The sequence below is a fragment of the Vulpes lagopus genome, chromosome 6 (genome assembly GCF_018345385.1).
Source record: "Vulpes lagopus strain Blue_001 chromosome 6, ASM1834538v1, whole genome shotgun sequence".
Lineage (NCBI taxonomy): Eukaryota > Metazoa > Chordata > Mammalia > Carnivora > Canidae > Vulpes > Vulpes lagopus.
In genome coordinates, this window is record NC_054829.1 from 84,365,562 (window position 1) to 84,383,263 (window position 17,702).

Consider the following 17,702-nt stretch of genomic DNA (forward strand, 5'->3'; position numbering starts at 1 on the left):
CTTGAAATATGGTACAAGTAAGCAAACTTACAGAATTTAGAAACAAAGAAAATAGGTATATGAAAGAAAAAATTATTTTCTAAATGGTATAGATCATAAACTTTGTAGTACAGTAATATTAAGGTAACATAATATGATTTCTGGAGCTTTACATACAAAATATTTTTTGATCACTAGATTATAATTTTTTAAAAGTAGAGAAAAAGACAAAGACAACATCACAGTTTATATATTCTAATATAGCATATAGAAATGACCATTTCATTCCCAAGAGTTCTAGCAGTAATTTGACACAAAACTGATAAGGTAATTAAGAGCAGTAAAACAGTGTAAATATCTAGTCACATAAATTAGTATCTTTTTTTAAGATTTTATTTATTTTTAAGTAATCTCTTCACCCAACGTGAGGCTTGAACTTACAGCTCTGAGATCAAGAGTCATGTACTCTACCAACTGAGCCAGCCAAGTGCCCCAAATAGTATCCCTTTTGATCAAAATTGAATACTTCTTTATGAAACTTAAACTTCTAATCCCATGTAGTATTCAAAATGGGATTCACATCACTTTGTCCACCTTCATTATATTTCACCTCCATTGAATAAACTTAAACATTTCAGTGAATACTACACCTTCATTAAAGTTGCTCCTCCTTCTGGCTTTCTCTACCTTGATTCAAGCCACAAATGGGATCACAGGTATAAGGGAAAACAGCAAAGCAGCCTAAGATTCAAGGAAAAAGGTGTATGTACTTACCTTTGGCCCCTTATAAGCTAAGAGAACTACAGTAAGAACAAATGAAGGAATAAGGAACCCCAAATACTGTGGCTAGGGAGGAAAGCCAATGGAACCTCAAAACAGATGTCATTACCACAATATTTAATATTATCTGTTCATAAGCTAAAGTAGTTTACTAACTCTTCAAAATGAGAAATCATATTTTACCATCTTAACATTTCAAAACAGAAAACAGTTAACTTTTGTTGAATGAAAAAAAAAATCAAGGGTTCAGATGGCTGCTTAAAGGAATGTCAAAAGTACTCATCTTAGATGTAATACATTTATTGTAGAATGACAACTTCCAGGGAGGCCCTTACTCTAACAAAACCAAGTGTGATGTGAGTTCTAAGTCCCTCTTCCCAAAAACAACTCTCTACTGACATCAATTAAGCACATGCAAAAATGCATCCCAATGTCATGAATTAATTTCATTTGCTCTTACCCTTTGACCAGTCAATTATTTTCCTCTATTCCAATTTTATATTACTGTAACCCTTTCCTCGATCTAACACTATGCTTAATATTTATCTTTTAAAAATCCATTTTATTACAGGCATCTGGGAATGAGTTACTGGCCAATATATCATCTAAACTCCTGTTAAGACCTCTTACAGTGAGTTGAACTCTCATGAAGAAAACAGATTACGTGATAGGAAAATAATAATGTAATTTAGTTTTAACAATAACTCCAATAACCCAGAAGATTCTTTACTAAGGTAGTCACCTTGCCATCTTTAAAAATTTTTGAAAAAAAAAATTTTGTGAAAACAGGACTATCTTATTGACCCCTTAATGGTAGTAGATAATGAAATGCACCAAACGCAAACCTTGTGTATAGTACTTAACTGTTACTCAGAAGGATAGACAAAAATTTTCAAAATGCCAAAATCAGCATGCTATATAAGAGCATGTCTAAGTTTCAATAAAACTGGAAAAAGCACATGCAGATGTGATTAATAGACATAAGCATGCTAGATATTAAATAATAAACACCAAAACAATAGTAGATACTGGAATGCAACTGGTCTTCCATCTAAACAGCTTTGACATCAGGATATGCAAAGCAACTACTAAAATCTATGCTTAAAGTAGGTGTCAACAAGTATAATAGGAAGAAAGGCCAGAATATGAGGATCCTTTTAAAGATCTTTCAACACTGGCAAGCAACAGCCAAAAAAAGGCTCATTTTTTTTTTAAGATTTTATTCATTTATTTATGAGAGATACAGAGAGAGAGGCAGAGACATAGGCAGAGGGAGAAGCAGGGTCCATGCAGGGAGCCCAACGTGGGACTTGAAAAAAGGCTCATTTTTGATGAGGTAGTAGTCAGGCTGAGAAAATTCAAAGTGCATGCAAATTCACAAAGAAGAAAAAGAATAAACTTTCTGAGAAAGACACAATACTCTTCTCCTCCCTGCTATGCCTACACATCACTAGTATTAAATATCGTCATCTCAAGAAAGGCAATTCAGCACATATTTCTCCTGCCCTGCCCCAAACACACAAATAATGTCCATGGTAATGGTAGCCTCCATACCATTCAGCAGCTGCCATGTCCTGCCTGGCTTCCCCACACCCTTCTAAAAGTAGAAACACCTATGCCAACCCATGTGGTTGGTGAGGTTATGCAATCTAACACAAGCTGGGAATCACTAAATTTATTTACCCTGGTGACTCAGATTTAAATCTAGGTCTCTTTGGAAAAGGAAGTGGAAAACACGAATGTGTTAACACCATTTTCCACTAATATTTATTATATCACTAAAGCAAACTCAAACGATTTCTTTTCTTTCTATAAGTTTTTATTCTCTTTATATAGGTTTGACAAGAAACTAGTTTTCAGAAATGCTCAGGTCTAACTAGGTCCAGTAGGGCATCAGCTACACTGAACAACAAGTAATTCCCTTCGACCTATGGTGTTGCCATTCACACACACGGTCCTTTTCCTTCCTCCTCTAACCTCGGTTTAAACTGCCACCAAGAGCTACCTCTTAGCAATGTGAAACTTCACAACGTTAAGATAATTTTTTTAAAGATTTTACTTACTTACTTACTTACTTATTTATTTATTTATTTGGAGGGGGGAGGGAGGGAGAGAATCTCAAGCAGACACTCTGCTGAGCATGGAGCCTGATATGGAACTCCATCTCATGACCTGAGCTGAAATCAAGAGCCAGATGCTCAACAGATTGAGCCACCCAGGCACCCTATCAAGATAATTTTTCAATACTATTTCACCCAGAGAGAACAGAAATACTTGAAACACTGGAACCTCAGAAATAATAAAACAGCAATAAAACAGTTTTCATTTTTAGCAAAGAGATAACTCATCTATTTCTGGAGTTACCAAACTAAGATGATATATATAAAGCACATTTGTCATTGATCCGACAGATCAAATTATCTCTAAAAATAATGCAGGCTAGGAAAATCATATTTAGTACAATTTTCAGGGTAACCTAGCTGCAAAATGCTTCAGGAGCAAAAGTAAGATTTTTTTTAAAATATTTTATTTATTTATTCATGAGAGACACAGAGAGAGAGAGAGAGGCAGAGACACAGGCAGAGGGAGAAGCAGGCTCCATGCAGGGAGCCTGATGTGGGACTCGATCCCAGGACTCCACGATCATGCCCTGGGCCGAAGGCAGGCGCTAAACCACTGAGCCACCCAGGGGCCCCCAAAAGTAAGATTTTCATATTAAAAAGAGATTTTTTTCTAAATGTTTTATTTTATTCCTAATCCTTATCTTCACTATTTAAATAAATAATAAAATCAGACTAATTTTTTCCTAGAAAATTCATCTGACGGATAGTAAAATCAAATGATTTTATAATTTTTCTGTAATTCTGAAATAAAAAATTTCAGTTTTCACCAAGTAATTCTATCAATCTCCCTGATATTCAGATCAAACATCATCTTAGGTTCCCCTAATCATCTCAACTATAAGAATCTTTCTATACACTAAGCATCCATAGAATGTCTATCCCTAAAAAAAAAAAAAAAAAAAAAAAAAAAAGAATGTCTATACCTCACAGACTAATCACACAGTATTCAATTACTTACGAGTCTATTTTATCTTCACTATATTATAAAGATATTGCAAAAATTACCCATGTCTTAGATATCCTTGTAGCTCCCATATCACCCAGCATAGCATACTATAAAACATTTTTAGCATCTTTGAGAGACTATTTACAGTGTATCATCATTTTGGGAAATAAGAACTCGGTTCTCAGAGAAAGTTTAATCCCTTATATTTGATCTAATTTAGTCAATAGTCATTACAGAAATAAGTCAAACTAAATAAAATTATAGGCAATCAATACACAATGATTTTTCTAAAAATAACTGATAGGGAGCTAATTTTTATTTCACACTTGTTTACTTAAGTATGGCATTTATCACCTAATACTGTGTTTTAATGAGCCAGGGGAGAAACTTGGACTTTAGAGTCACAGAGACCCTTTAGAGTCACAGAAGCTTTTATCAAGGAAAACTGATTATGAATTTACCAAAGAATTTCTAAGGTGAAGAGAATAAGGAAACAAAATAAAGCATGTATTATCATTCTTTCAGTCGATAATGAATAGTTTTAGAACTCCTAGGAGTGACAGTAAACATTTATTTTCTTAAGACTTACATAATTTTGTGACAACATGATTACCTAAGTACATTCATTCACTCAACAAATGCTTACTGAAGGCCAATTATATCCCTATGTGTACCTGTTTAGAGAATAAAACTTGTTGAAATACATTATACAATATGTGGTAATGTTCTACAGCTGTTTATTCATCTACACTATAAATACCCCTTCTGCTTTTCCAAAATTTCCTTTATATTCAATATAGTGATACAGGGTACTTATAAATAACCTTTGACTAACTGTCCAATATTTCTTTCTTTATATTCTGATACATGTTAAGAATGAAAGCTCCCAGTCAACAAATATACTAGTGATTAAATAAAGAAGTCCAACAAAGCAGAATTAAGAATGCCATGTAACTGAAATTTTACATGACTATATTCAGGGCTGTGAATGAACTACTCAGTGGAAAATAATCAGCCATTTGCCTAGTTACTCATCACCTTTTTTTTACAGCAAATGCAAGGAAGAAATATATATCTTTCTCTGGTGCCTATGGAAATAAGCGGAAAATTTGAATTTGTACATGCTAACCTCTTCACCCTGAGGTGAATAAAAATATCAGTATTCTTGTATCTGTCAACATTTTTCAAAATGAGCAAGACCATTATGCTTTTAGCAATAAAATACAGACAAATCAGTATTATACTACAGTCATGTAAAATGTTACCACCAGGTAAAGGGTGATAGGTGAAGGGTACATGGAATTATATTTTGCAACACCCTATACATTTATAATCACTGCAAAATTTAAACATACAGAGTGCACCTAGGTGGCTCAGCGATTGAGCATCTGCCTTTGGCTCAGGTAGTGATCCTGGGGTCCTAGGATTGAGTTCTGCATGGAGCTCCCCAGAGGGAGCCTGTTTCTCCTCTGCCTATGTCTCTGCCTATCTCTGTGTCTCTCATGAATAAATAAATACAATCTTTTTTAAAAATTAAAAAATATATATATTAGTAAGGTAATGCAGTTTGAATAAATGAGAGATTAAAACAAATATATAAATTGCTTTTCTAAATTCAAACACTTAAAATGTACTAAGAGATCTGGATATTTTGAGATGATACCTGTGGGATTTTTTTTTTAAGACTATATTTTATTTTAGTTAATCTCTACACCCAGCGTGGGACTTGAACGCACAACCTCAAGATCAAGAGCTGCATGCTCCACCAGTCAGGTGCCCCAGGTGTTGGATCCTTTTTAAAGTGTTGAGTCCTATCACTCACTCAACAGCACATATACTAAAACTTGGAACAATAGAGATATTAGCATGGCCCTTGCGAAAGGATGACAAAGTGATGAATCCTATCTACAATAATTAATCACCTCCTAAATTATAAAGTAAAATTTATGTATGTGGATATTTATTTAGAGCAAGGCAATAAACCAACAAGGTTCTATGTAGATATAAACAAATTAGTCATCTCCCTGAAGGAAAAAAAAAATACAAAATAATTTTGGCATGAGTTTTTAATATCAAATAATGGCTAAGGGGATCCCTGGGTGGCGCAGCGGTTTGGCGCCTGTCTTTGGCCCAGGGCGCGATCCTGGAGACCCGGGATCGAATCCCACATCGGGCTCCCGGTGCATGGAGCCTGCTTCTCCCTCTGCCTGTGTCTCTGCCTCTCTCTCTCTCTCTCTCTCTCTCTCTCTCTCTCTCTCTGTGACTATCATAAATAAAATAAAAAAAAATAAATAAAAAAAAAAAAATTAAAAAAAAAAAAATAATAATGGCTAAGTATAACAGTGTATGTCAACTATATTTCAATAAATATAATGGCTATATGCTAAATGCTTACCTTTCTTAGGCTTATATTAAATTAATTGACCTCTTTAAGTCCAAACTGGCCAGAGAAGAAGGAAACATGCTAGAAAGAAACATGTAAGAAGAGGAAGCTGGAATGGATATTTAAAAATGCAGAAAATTCAGGGCACCTGGGTGGTGCAGTTGGTTGAACATTGGACTCTTGGTTTTGTCTCAGGTTGTGATTGTGGGCTTGTGGTATTGAATCCTGCGTGGGCACTGCACTCAGCACAGTCTGCTTGTGACTCTCCCACTACCCCTCCTCACTGCATGTGTTTATTTTCTTAAATAAATCTTCTAAAAATATGCAAATCAAGTGTTGATGACATATCTTGTATTCGTGTCAAAGGGTACCCTGTAACATGATCCCTCTCACAACACAAGTACCAAAGGCTTAAGAACTGAGAAGAGCAAACAGAACTAGTGTCAGAACTCAACTACCACTATTATCTAAGGGACCTGCAGTGGAAAAGACTGCCAACAGATGGAGGACCAGACGCCAGATGAGACCCATCAGAGCCCCAAAGTAACAAGCTCTGTAGTGGCAGAGGTGGTACAAGAATCCAAATCCCTTAATTTCTGGGCCTCTAAAGTACCATTATAAATAGGCACTTATCTTCTCTAAAGGGATTAGGCCATACACAAAAGAATCAAATAACTGTAATTAGTTTATTAAAAAAAAAAAAATTCTCATCCAGTAGTCTTCTAGACTCCAAAATAGGAGCACAGTACTTTTAAACCCACGATAGCTTCCACATGAATGTTGTTGACTTACAGTCACTAATCTAAGCTTGTAACTTCACCAAAATGGATAGTAGCATTACCACCTAAGTCTGTTCTCTTAGCTGAGCAGAGGTTCGGTTTTCCTAAGGCTTACCAGTGTCTACCACTGGGTCAGTGTAACAAAAAGAATGGGTTGTCACAGCACACCCACAAGTCTCAAGTGTGCCTGGGTACTGCAGCACATGACCGCAGTGGTGCTCTTCTGTGGAATAGTACAAACAAGGATATACTGTATTTAAAATAACTAAATGTACTAATACTGTCCTAAGTCATATACTAATATACTATATATAAAAAGGTGACAATTTTTTTTAATTTGTGGGAGTAAATTTAATATAAGTCACTAATAATCATCCTTGACTTATGTAAACGTACAAATTTAACAGGAAGACCACTCTATTAGAGAAATAAAATGAAAGCCCTATTCACACATAACCATTTAAACTAAACAGCAACAACAAAAAAACTCAAACCCAAAACAAAAATTCAGCATAGAGTGAAATGCCCATTTTATTCATCAAAATACAACAGTAACCACACTGAGTGGGTTTAGATATATAAAGTATTTCACATACTAAAAAACTAAAGGGCCTATCACTATCACAACAGATTACAACACTATTAAATTTTTTTTTAATTTTATTTATTTATGATAGTCACAGAGAGAGAGAGAGAGAGAGGCAGAGACACAGGCAGAGGGAGAAGCAGGCTCCATGCACCGGGAGCCAGATGTGGGATTCGATCCCGGCTCTCCAGGATCGCGTCCTGGGCCAAAGGCAGGCGCCAAACCGCTGCGCCACCCAGGGATCCCTTACAACACTATTAAAGATCAAAAATCCAATATTTATGATTACACATAAGACAGCCTATTCCACACAATGATTTTTAGTTAAACAAAAATCAAAGAAAAATTCCTAACATATGTTACTTTAAATGCTTTGCCTTGTCTTACAACAGATACAATACTTAGGCTCTTTCAAGGTCCTTCCTCTGCAGGCTCAAAGACATGCAGATATTGGGGGGGCAGGGGGAGAGAGAATGTGGAAGCCTGAGATGTAAGGGCTGAGGGACTAAAGAGTTACTGGTAGGATTTCCAGGGTTTTTTTTTTTTTTTTTTTTTTTTTAAGATTCTTATTTAATTGGGAACCTGGGTGGCTCAGTGGTTGAGTGTCTGCTTTGGCTTAGGTCATGATCCCAGGTTCCTGAGATTGAGTCCCACATGGGGCTCGCCGCAGGGAACCTGCTTCTCCCTCTGCCTATGTCTCTGCCTCTGTGTGTGTCTCTCTCTTTAAAAGAAAAAGAAAAAAAAAAAGATTTTTACTTATTTGAGAGAGAGAGAGAGAGAAAGTGCACGAGCAGAGGGGAGATAATAAGGAAGGGGAGGGAGAAGCAGGCTCCCCACTGAGCAAGGAACCCCATGTGAGGCTCATCCCAGGACCCTGGGATCATGACCTGAGCTAAAAGCAGACACTTAACCAACTCAACCACCCATGCGCCCCAAGATTTCCATGCTTAAGATGATACCTATATGTTGAAGAGTCCCTACTACAGCTGGGCATTTCTACAGACTCAGACAGTGGTGAGCACAAAGAGCCCAAAGACCCGCACCAGTATAGTAAGGAGAATAAACTAATTCTAATTGTTTGTTCATCCAAATGAAACACACTAAGAAAAACTGTTGATTTTATTTCTGGTACTAGACTTTTCACACTCTGCTCCTGCTTCAGTTGTTTACAGAAGTGATATTCTAGACCTATCAGTATCTTGTTTATTAAAGATTCAAGAGCCCCTAAAAAAATAACCTCAAAAAATTCCCACCAAAGAAAGGAAAACAGAAGTGCAAATGAGTCAAAAATTGTGCTATAACCCCCACCTATTTAACCTGGAAAGAAATTACCTACATTTCTTGGTTACATTTACATTCATTTATAATGAATGAATGAATGAATTTCTGAAGTATTGGCTTTTCTTGAGCTTGTGATTAAATAAAGGATAAGGTAGCAGGGAAAGATCTTAAGAAATTTGGGGGAAGTTTGCCCATGGGTTTAAGGGAAAGAGAAGAAAGAATAAGCATACGGGTATGCACTTAATCATTCACCAAGTATTTATTGAACAATTATGCACGATTCATTGCTTGGGCACTAAATGCACAGTGATTGGCAAAACAGAATCCACATTCCCATGACGTAGCAGTCACTAGGCAATACTGTTGAGTATCTCTCACCCAGTTTTCAATAATTACCCCAGTTTCAGCAATTCTAAAATTCGACAGACATTAATGCAATGAAATAGGAATTTAGAGGTTTTCAGGATGCCTGAATGGCTCAGCAGTTGAGCATTTGCCTTTAGTTCAGGGAGTGATCCCGGGTCTGGGGCTCGAGTCCCACATCGGCCTCCCTGTGAGGAGCCTTCTTCTCCCTCTATGTCTCTCTGCCTGTGTGTGTCTCTCATGAATAAATAAAATCTTAAAAAAAAAAAAAAAAAGGAATTTAGAGGTTTTAAAAAACAATCCAGGACTTCAGCCTAGGGAGAGGAGACAGACAAAGCAGCTATTAAGTATGGGTATGACAAAGAGTGCTAAGGGAACACGGGAGAGACAACTCAGCACTACTCCTGAGAGAAGGAATGGCTTAAGGTAGGAGAGGTAGCATACCTCAGAAACTTCAAGCAGGAGACAGGAATGCATCTCTGTCCACACAGAGGACACACTCTAGGCTCAAACTCTGAGCTCAGAAGTCAAAGTCTTCATGCTGGCCTGCTGGGTCTGCAGGCACCTCCACCAGCCTGACCTCAGCTCTCACTGTCCTTTTCTCTGAACATCTCAAGCACCCTCCCTCTTCAAGGCCTCAGCACCTACACAGATCTAAAACTCTCACTCCCTTCAAGTCTGCTCAGATGTCACCATTAACAGAGGCATTCTCATACAGCCGCCGTCTATTAAGGGCACGGGCACCCATACCTCAGCAACCTACTAGTACCTAACTCCTTACCCAGCCTTATGTTGCTCCTAGGCGCTTAGTACCAACTGACAATAGCAGACACTTGTCTGTCCCCCTCTCGAGTTTAAGCTTGATAAACCTCTATCACCTAGCACTCTGAAGAGCACACAGCAAACACTCAAATCTCTCTTTTTCTTTTCTTTTTTTTTTCTTAAATAAATGACGCGCTGTCAGAGATAAGACCAGAGAAGCCACAGCCAGGTCACAAAAAGCTTTGGACAGACTAGTAGCCCATGCTTTAGTGGCTCTTTGTTGACTTGGGGTATCTTAAAAATTTTCAAAGAGAAAAAAATGCATATTGAAATCATCACAATTGTGTATTTTTCAAAATCAGAAAAAAAGCATTTGTTTTAGAAAGAGTGTGAGGGGAACTGATGTGCAGAGGTGAGACCAGAGCTAAGGAGATCATGTATAGAGGAGCGCTGTAATACTTCAGCAGAGAAATACAGGCCCAAATTACAGGCCCAAATTAAGGCCTATTAGGAGGAGAAGTACTTAGAACATAAAAGCAAATGGACCGAGGACTTCCTCAGTGGAAACTGAGGAAGACAGAGGAGTGGAAGATGACAGTCAGGTGCCCACCTAGTGACATGGTAGATGAGAATGGCATTTTCTCAAATTGAGAGGAGGAAGGAGGACACTTTGCAGGAAGGAAACATTAGGAGTTGAGGTTTGAATAGGTTGAGGTTGACAAGTCTATGGAACATCTCAGTTGGGTATGTCTAAACCAGCAGCTGGATATATGAATCCAGAGCCAAGTATGTAAGGTTTGGACAGTAAAGTAACAAGTGATAGTTAAGGACGCATGCTAAAATATCACAAATGTAGGGGATCCCTGGGTGGCTCAGCGGCTTGGCGCCTGCCTTTGGCCCAGGGCGCGATCCTGGAGTTCCGGGATCGAGTCCCGCGTCGGGCTCCCTGCATGGAGCCTGCTTCTCCCTCTGCCTGTGTCTCTGCCTCTCTCTCTCTCTCTATGTCTATCATGAATGAATAAATAAATCTTAAAAAAAAATAAAAAATAAAAAAAATAAAAAAAATAAAATATCACAAATGTACTGCTTTTAAATTATATTTAAATGATTAGCCTTCAAATGTGTTGTCACTCCAAATGGAAAAACTAAAACCCATTTTAGTTCTCTGAAGAAAATCAGCACTCTAAATATCATTAACGCTTACACATTATATATTAAAAATAAAACTTGGGATCCCTGGGTGGCGCAGTGGTTTGGCGCCTGCCTTTGGCCCGGGGCACGATCCTGGAGACCCGGGATCGAATCCCACGTCGGGCTCCCGGTGCATGGAGCCTGCTTCTCCCTCTGCCTTTCTCTGCCTCTCTCTCTCTCTCTGTGTGTGACTATCATGAATAAATAAATAAAATCTTTAAAAAAAATAAATAAAAATAAAAATAAAACTTGACAAACTGATAGTAGCAAAAAAATAATGCACTTAATTAGAAATATACATTATAATATTACAAGGAAATTGGCTTTCTAATTTTCTAATTTTTCTAATTACCAGAAAAGTAATGCTTCAATCTTTTATGTATTAACACTTCTTACAAGTTCCTGGATGAGTTCAGAGTCTACATGACTAAATTATTTCAGTCTCTCAGTCTCTCTCTCTCTCTCTCTGTCTCTCTCTCTTTTTGTTTAAGCAAAAGTTGAAGAAATGCTTCATAATTTGAGTTTTTAATTCTAAATTTTTATGAAAGAAACAAAGCTTTACCTAGGTTTTTCTTAGCCACATTTTAAAGATGTTAACAGCTAGGTTTCAGAATTCCCTAGTGATTCCTCTCAAAAAAGCAATTCTAATAACATGAAAGGCAATTTCATAATAATCAAGAAACATTTTGAGTTCACAGTGAGATGATGACTGATGAACAAGTCAAAAAAAATTATTCAGCAATCTCAGTCAAAAGCTTCTGTTAGTTCAAATACTACCACAAATGAGTTAAAAAGTCAAAAACATTAAAGGAGACTGCTACACACAAATTAATGGCCAGAAGTTTAATAACTGACAATAATAAGTACTGACAAGGATGCAGTGCAACTGAAATTCTCCTAACACTCTGGCAGGAATACAAAATAGTATAGTCAATTTGGAAAAGTCTGGCAAGTCACAGAAAGTTATTGCTATCGACAAATACACACTTCTCTGAGGACCCTATAATCCCACTCCTAGGTACAACTCAAGAAAACTGAAAACAGGGGATCCCTGGGTGGCGCAGTGGTTTAGCGCCTACCTTTGGCCCAGGGCGCGATCCTGGAGACCCGGGATCGAATCCCACATCAGGCTCCCGGTGCATGGAGCCTGCTTCTCCCTCTGCCTGTGTCTCTGCCTCTCTCTCTCTCACTGTGTGCCTATCATAAATAAATAAAAATTAAAAAAAAAAAATTAAAATAAAAAAAAAAAAAAGAAAACTGAAAACATTTGTCCCTCACACTGTTTACAAAAGCTTTATTCATAACTGACTCAAACGAGGCATGACTCAAGATACCTTAACACAGGCCATGATAATAGTATTTATGCTGCAATAATTAGCAAATAGTATAAATCAGGTTTTTTTTTTTTCCCCCTTTGGAGAGCAGGTTGTTACATTTATCAGCATACCATTAAACAAACTATTGATACATGCAACAACTTAGTATCAAAATCATTATGCTCAGTGAAAGAAGACAGACAAGACTACACATTGTAGGATTTCATTTACATGATATTCTAGAAAAGAGAAAACTATAGAGATATGAATAAGATTAATAGTTGCCAGGTGCTGGGGGCAGAGGGAGAGAACCTTTTGGTCTGATGGAAATGTTTCATATCTTGATTGTGATTATCCAATTGTATATATTTGTCAAAACTTTTACTGCTGCGTGCAAATTATACTTCATTAAACCTGATGACAAAAAAAATTAGAGTAAGGAGTCATTTATCTCTTAATTCTTTTATGGATGATAAATGCATCATACATACGAAAGGGAAACTGGAATTTAGCAGAAATGTTAGGAGGCAGATTTTAACTTACATAAACAGAAAAAGATTTAAAATGTTGAAAAAAGAAGTGAACTTGTAATCACATAGGTATGAAAATCAGAGGCTGGATGATCCTTCCAAGGATGCTATAGAAATGGCCCTACCGTGGGTATGATTTCAGATTAGTATCATTAAGAGAGGTCAGCATCACTAAAGGTCCTCTTTTTTGCTGAGATAATCTGCATTATCTTCCTACATTGAATCAGTGGCTCTAAAATTCCAGGATATATGTTATAATTATCTCAGATCCACTTTTCAATTTTAACAAAACATCAATTATTCACTGTAACATCAAGTAAATGTTATCATTGACTTAAAGCTTAGTGTAGCCTTGTTGCTAAGAGTGCTAGCTCTGACTTTAGACGGCCTGGGTTCAAATGTTGACCCACCAGTGGCTGTGTGACTTTGAACAAGCATCTCTAAATATCTGTCTCCTCATCAGTAAAATGGGATTAATATTTTCCTGAGGGTTCAGTAAGACCGTGAAAAATGATTTGTATGTAGTAAACTCTCAATAACAAAAATTTCTTAGCCATAACTGCAAGGAGAAGGATATAAATATAAACTATCAAGTCTCTAAGAATTTTACCTTCCAAATTCAGGAGATTAATTATATATCCACTATTTCATAATCTTTTGTGGAGCCATATCTTTTGGGAATGTGATGACTCCATGAACTCTTTATCTAGAAAAGAAATATATGCTACATTCTGCATAGGCTTTCTAAGGATTCAAGGACCCTCTCTGAAGCACATGCATTAAATTAAGAATGGCTGATATAAACTCTTAATATTGCAAAGTTTAAGAATCTTCCGAGTAAAAAAAAAAAAAAAAAAAAAGAATCTTCCGAGTAGATAATCCAACTAATATTGAAATATTATACGGTCATTTATTTTCTTTTCCTGTTTAACAGATTTTGCAAGAGCAGGACGTCATGCTCTCTAATTCATATCTCCTTTTTGCAGAAATTTTAAATTAGAAATGTTAACATTTTTTACATGTATTGATTTCAACTCAGAAAAAGAAGCTAGTAGTCTAAATCTATATTTCTAGCAGCCTGAGAATGAATAGTTCAAAGTATAACATGTAGTACTGTGCTCAAATATTCTAGGAAGAGTTCTCAAGTCCGTCTAATGCAATATGTATTTCTAGATATAAAAAAACAGACCAAGCTATTTCCTGTGCTTAGAGTCCCACCATAAAGTTTGATTTTTTTTTTTTTAAGCAGGATTAATTTTTTGCTAGATCTGTGCACTAACACACACGTTTGTTCGTTTTTTTTAGCCAACATATTTTTGGTTCTGTTTTACATTGTTTTCTTCGCCGGATGGTGGAAACTAATTGTTCTAAACCTGCTCTCAAACGATTCCCACCTGGAAATACAGTGCTATCTCAAAGCAAAAGGTTTTGTATTTCTTTTTTAATTGTTTGGTTTTCAGACTACAAATAAGCATTTGGCACTAACCAACTCACACCCATTACTGGGAAAAAAAAAAAAATGTTTTCCCTATGCATTAGCACCATTTTCCCACAGGAAACAACCATTTTCAAGGCACTGGAAGTAGAGGCAAGGATTCACACGTAGAGTAAACATGCTTTCAGTCCGGCTTTATCAGATTATCTCAGCAGAAAAGAGGACCTAATGCTGCAGATGTCAGAATTCAATGGTATAAATCAACCAAATGCTGCACCTGGGGACCAAACGCTGGCCAGGTGGGCCGCAAGGCTTCTGGCAGGGAAAGGTCACACCTGCTTTTTGAACCCCACCGTAACCGTGAATGTTTGCGATGCCACCACATCCCGTGTACGAGAGACTAAAAGGGCAAACACACACCCCAGGAGCCGCTCGGTTCCCTGCCCACACGAAGGGTTTCCAGCACAGGGCGTTGGGGGAGAGCAGGGCTCGGGAATCAGCAGGCAGGGGAGGCCCGCAGCCCGGGAGACAGCGCCCGAGGGATGCAGGCCTCGCTCGGCGCCGCACGGGCAGGGGCCTCCGGGCGCGCGGACCCCGCGGGGTCCGGCCAGGGGGCCCCGAGCGGACGCACGCGGGGCGGCCAGGTCACACCTCCCCGCTCGCCAGGGGCCACGTCGGGCGCTGTCCGCCCCCGCCCCCGCCCCGCCCGCGGCCGGCCGCGCGTGACCCCAGCCCCGACCCCACCGCGACGGCGCCCTCTCCAGGCCGCGGCGGAGGGCACAGGGCAGGCGGCCAACCCCGGCGGCGGCGGCGGCGGCGGCGGCGGCGGCGGCTCGGGGCAGCGCGGTCCCGGGGGAGGGCGGCAGCTGGGCCGCGGCCTGTCCGCGGGGGCTGCGGGCACGGGGCCGCGAGTGGGCAGCGCCTCCGCCCCGCACAGACAAAGCGGCGCGGCGCGCGGGGCGCGGGGCGCGGGGCGCGGGGCGCGGGGCGGGGTAGGGGGCGCGGGCGGGGGGCACTCACCGGGGCGGGCGGGCCTGGCCCGGGAGCGGGAGCGGGAGCGGGGGCCGCGGCGGGCCCGGGTGCGCGCCGGCGCCGGGCAGGGGTCGGCGGGCGCGGCGTCCGCGGCGGGCCCGGGACGGCGGGGGGCGGGCGGGCGGGCTTGCGGGCCTCGCCTCCGCGGCCGCGAGCTGCGGGAACCGGCCGGCCGGAGCGGGCAGCGGCGCTAGGCGGCCGGGGCAGCGACGCCGCCGCCTGTCCCTCCTGCGGCCCCGCGCCCTGCTCCCGCGCGGCCTCCTCGTCGCTGGGTCCCCGCCGCCGCCTCAGCCTCGGCGCTCCTCGAGCCGCCGCTCTCCATCAAGGCCGGGCCGACCCGCAGGGACCCTGCCGGGAAGTGAGGGGCCGCTGCCGTTCCCCGCAGCTGCTGGTGGCCATCTTTGATCCTCCTCCTCCTGCTTCTCCACCTCCCGCGGCTGCTGACTGACTGACTCTGGATCCTCCTCCCGCTCCTCCTACCGAGCCGGCCGCAGGAATCGCAGCCGCTCTTCCTCTCACCCCTCCTGCCTTTGCTTCCTTTCCTGGCCTCCCTCCGTGCCCCCGCCGCCCGCGGCCCCGCGCCTCACGGGCCGCCTCCGGCCCCTCTCGCAGGCGCGGGCGCTGGGTCCGGCTTCCACGCGCCCCTCCCCCGCCCCCCCCGTCCCCCCCCCCGTCCGGACGCGCGCGCGCCCGGCCTCGCTGCCCGGGACCAGCGCTCCGCCGCGCCCGCCGCGCCCGCTTCCCTCGCTCCTCACCCTCCCCGGCGCCCGTCTCCAAGGGCTCGCTGGGTGCTGCTCTCCCTCCCCTACACCCATTTGCCGGATGCTGCCGCGGCGGACGCCGGGGAGGCTGCGCTGGTCTTCCCGGAGCCCCAGTACAAAGGGACGGCCCACGCCGCTGTACTGCGCAGCTTTGAAACTCCTGGAGGTGTCGGCTTTGGCTCCAGCCCGGAGCTGGACCGAGGACTGAGGCGCCCAGGCTCAGCGTTGCCTTCCCTCGGTGACCTTGAGCCCGTGCACTTAAAACTGTAGGGTGTGGGGTCCCCCCCCCCGCCCGTAAAGGATATTACTTACACCTTTGCAGTCCTAACACACATCGTGTCTAGACCAGACTCACAGGCTTTGGTAAACCCAGAACTACTGAGAGGTCGTCAGTTTGTCCCTCTGTGGTCTGTCCCTGATCAACCCAGTGGACGACTTGGGGCAAGCCTCGGTTCTGGCGGCGGAGGCATCCTGAGTCAGCAGCGATGCGCGGGGACCCTGAACAGGCTTCGGGGGGGGGGGGGGGGAAGGGGCAATACTGCTCTAAGGACAAATTCGATCTTCCTAATACTGCAGTCGACAGAAGCTTGTGAATTTCCTCCACGAAGATGAAGCAAGGGGGAACTTGATGTTTGCTTCCTCTTAACTACTTTGCCTTTGGCAAATGGAATCCATTCGTAAGGATCCAACACAGGGTTCAGCACCTGCCACCAAACACGGGGTATTATATGTGCGAGCGCTTGGATTTGGGGGCCTATGATTTCTGTTTCTTAGGGATGGTGGCTATCAAAAAAAAAAAAAAAAAAAAAAAAGCACCTTACCCTTTCAGAATAAGAGAACTAGATGCATTCAAAGGTTAATTCCTTCAACAGAACAAATAACGGGGAGAAATATTTTCAAATGTAGTTTTCGATGCTGCATCAAAATGAGTCATTTTTTAAAGTTTAAATCTAAAACATGGTTACTATAAAAATGTGTTTCAAAGTCCTATGAAAAGAACATGTTCAATAAAAAAATATTAGTATGCTTTGATGGGGTCAGTGAGGTGGGGTTCCAGTTCTTTGATCATCACAAAGTGACCTGTGCCCAGTTAGGTTCCAGACTTCGGTTGCCATCTTCCAAACCAGTAATTCTGATTGAAATCGACAACCTCATCAGCATCTAAAACTCTTTCAAACCCCAATAAAGTCAAGTCTTTCAGACAGCTTTGTGTCTCAAATTCCAAATACATTTTGGAATAAATTATTAAAAACAAAGCATTTAAAAAAAAGGGAGAGAGAAAGGACCTGTGTGTTGTGTGTGTGTACTTTTTAGCCCTTTAATGTTTATTCTTCATTTAGATTGCGTGTTTCTCCAGTCTATTACTAAGCAAAATTACAGCAAAATTCTTAACAAGTATTTCCTTATAAAACTGCTTATTTCCAGAAATAAAGATTGGATAGCATGAATACAGAG

The 17,702-nt window shown here is 41.1% G+C and overlaps 1 protein-coding gene across 2 annotated transcripts in view; it reads right to left on the minus strand.

Annotated features, from left to right (window-relative positions):
• WDFY3 (WD repeat and FYVE domain containing 3) overlaps positions 1 to 16,260 on the minus strand; it is a 271,593-nt gene extending 255,333 nt beyond the window's left edge. The window contains exon 1 of one of the 2 annotated variants that reach the window (XM_041759517.1): positions 16,242 to 16,260. The gene's annotated coding sequence lies outside the window, so the exon portion shown is untranslated. Of the gene's footprint in view, positions 1 to 15,474; positions 16,130 to 16,241 lie in introns of those variants that run through there. The other variant, XM_041759516.1, reaches the window with a different exon arrangement.
• Positions 16,261 to 17,702: the final 1,442 nt, after the last annotated feature.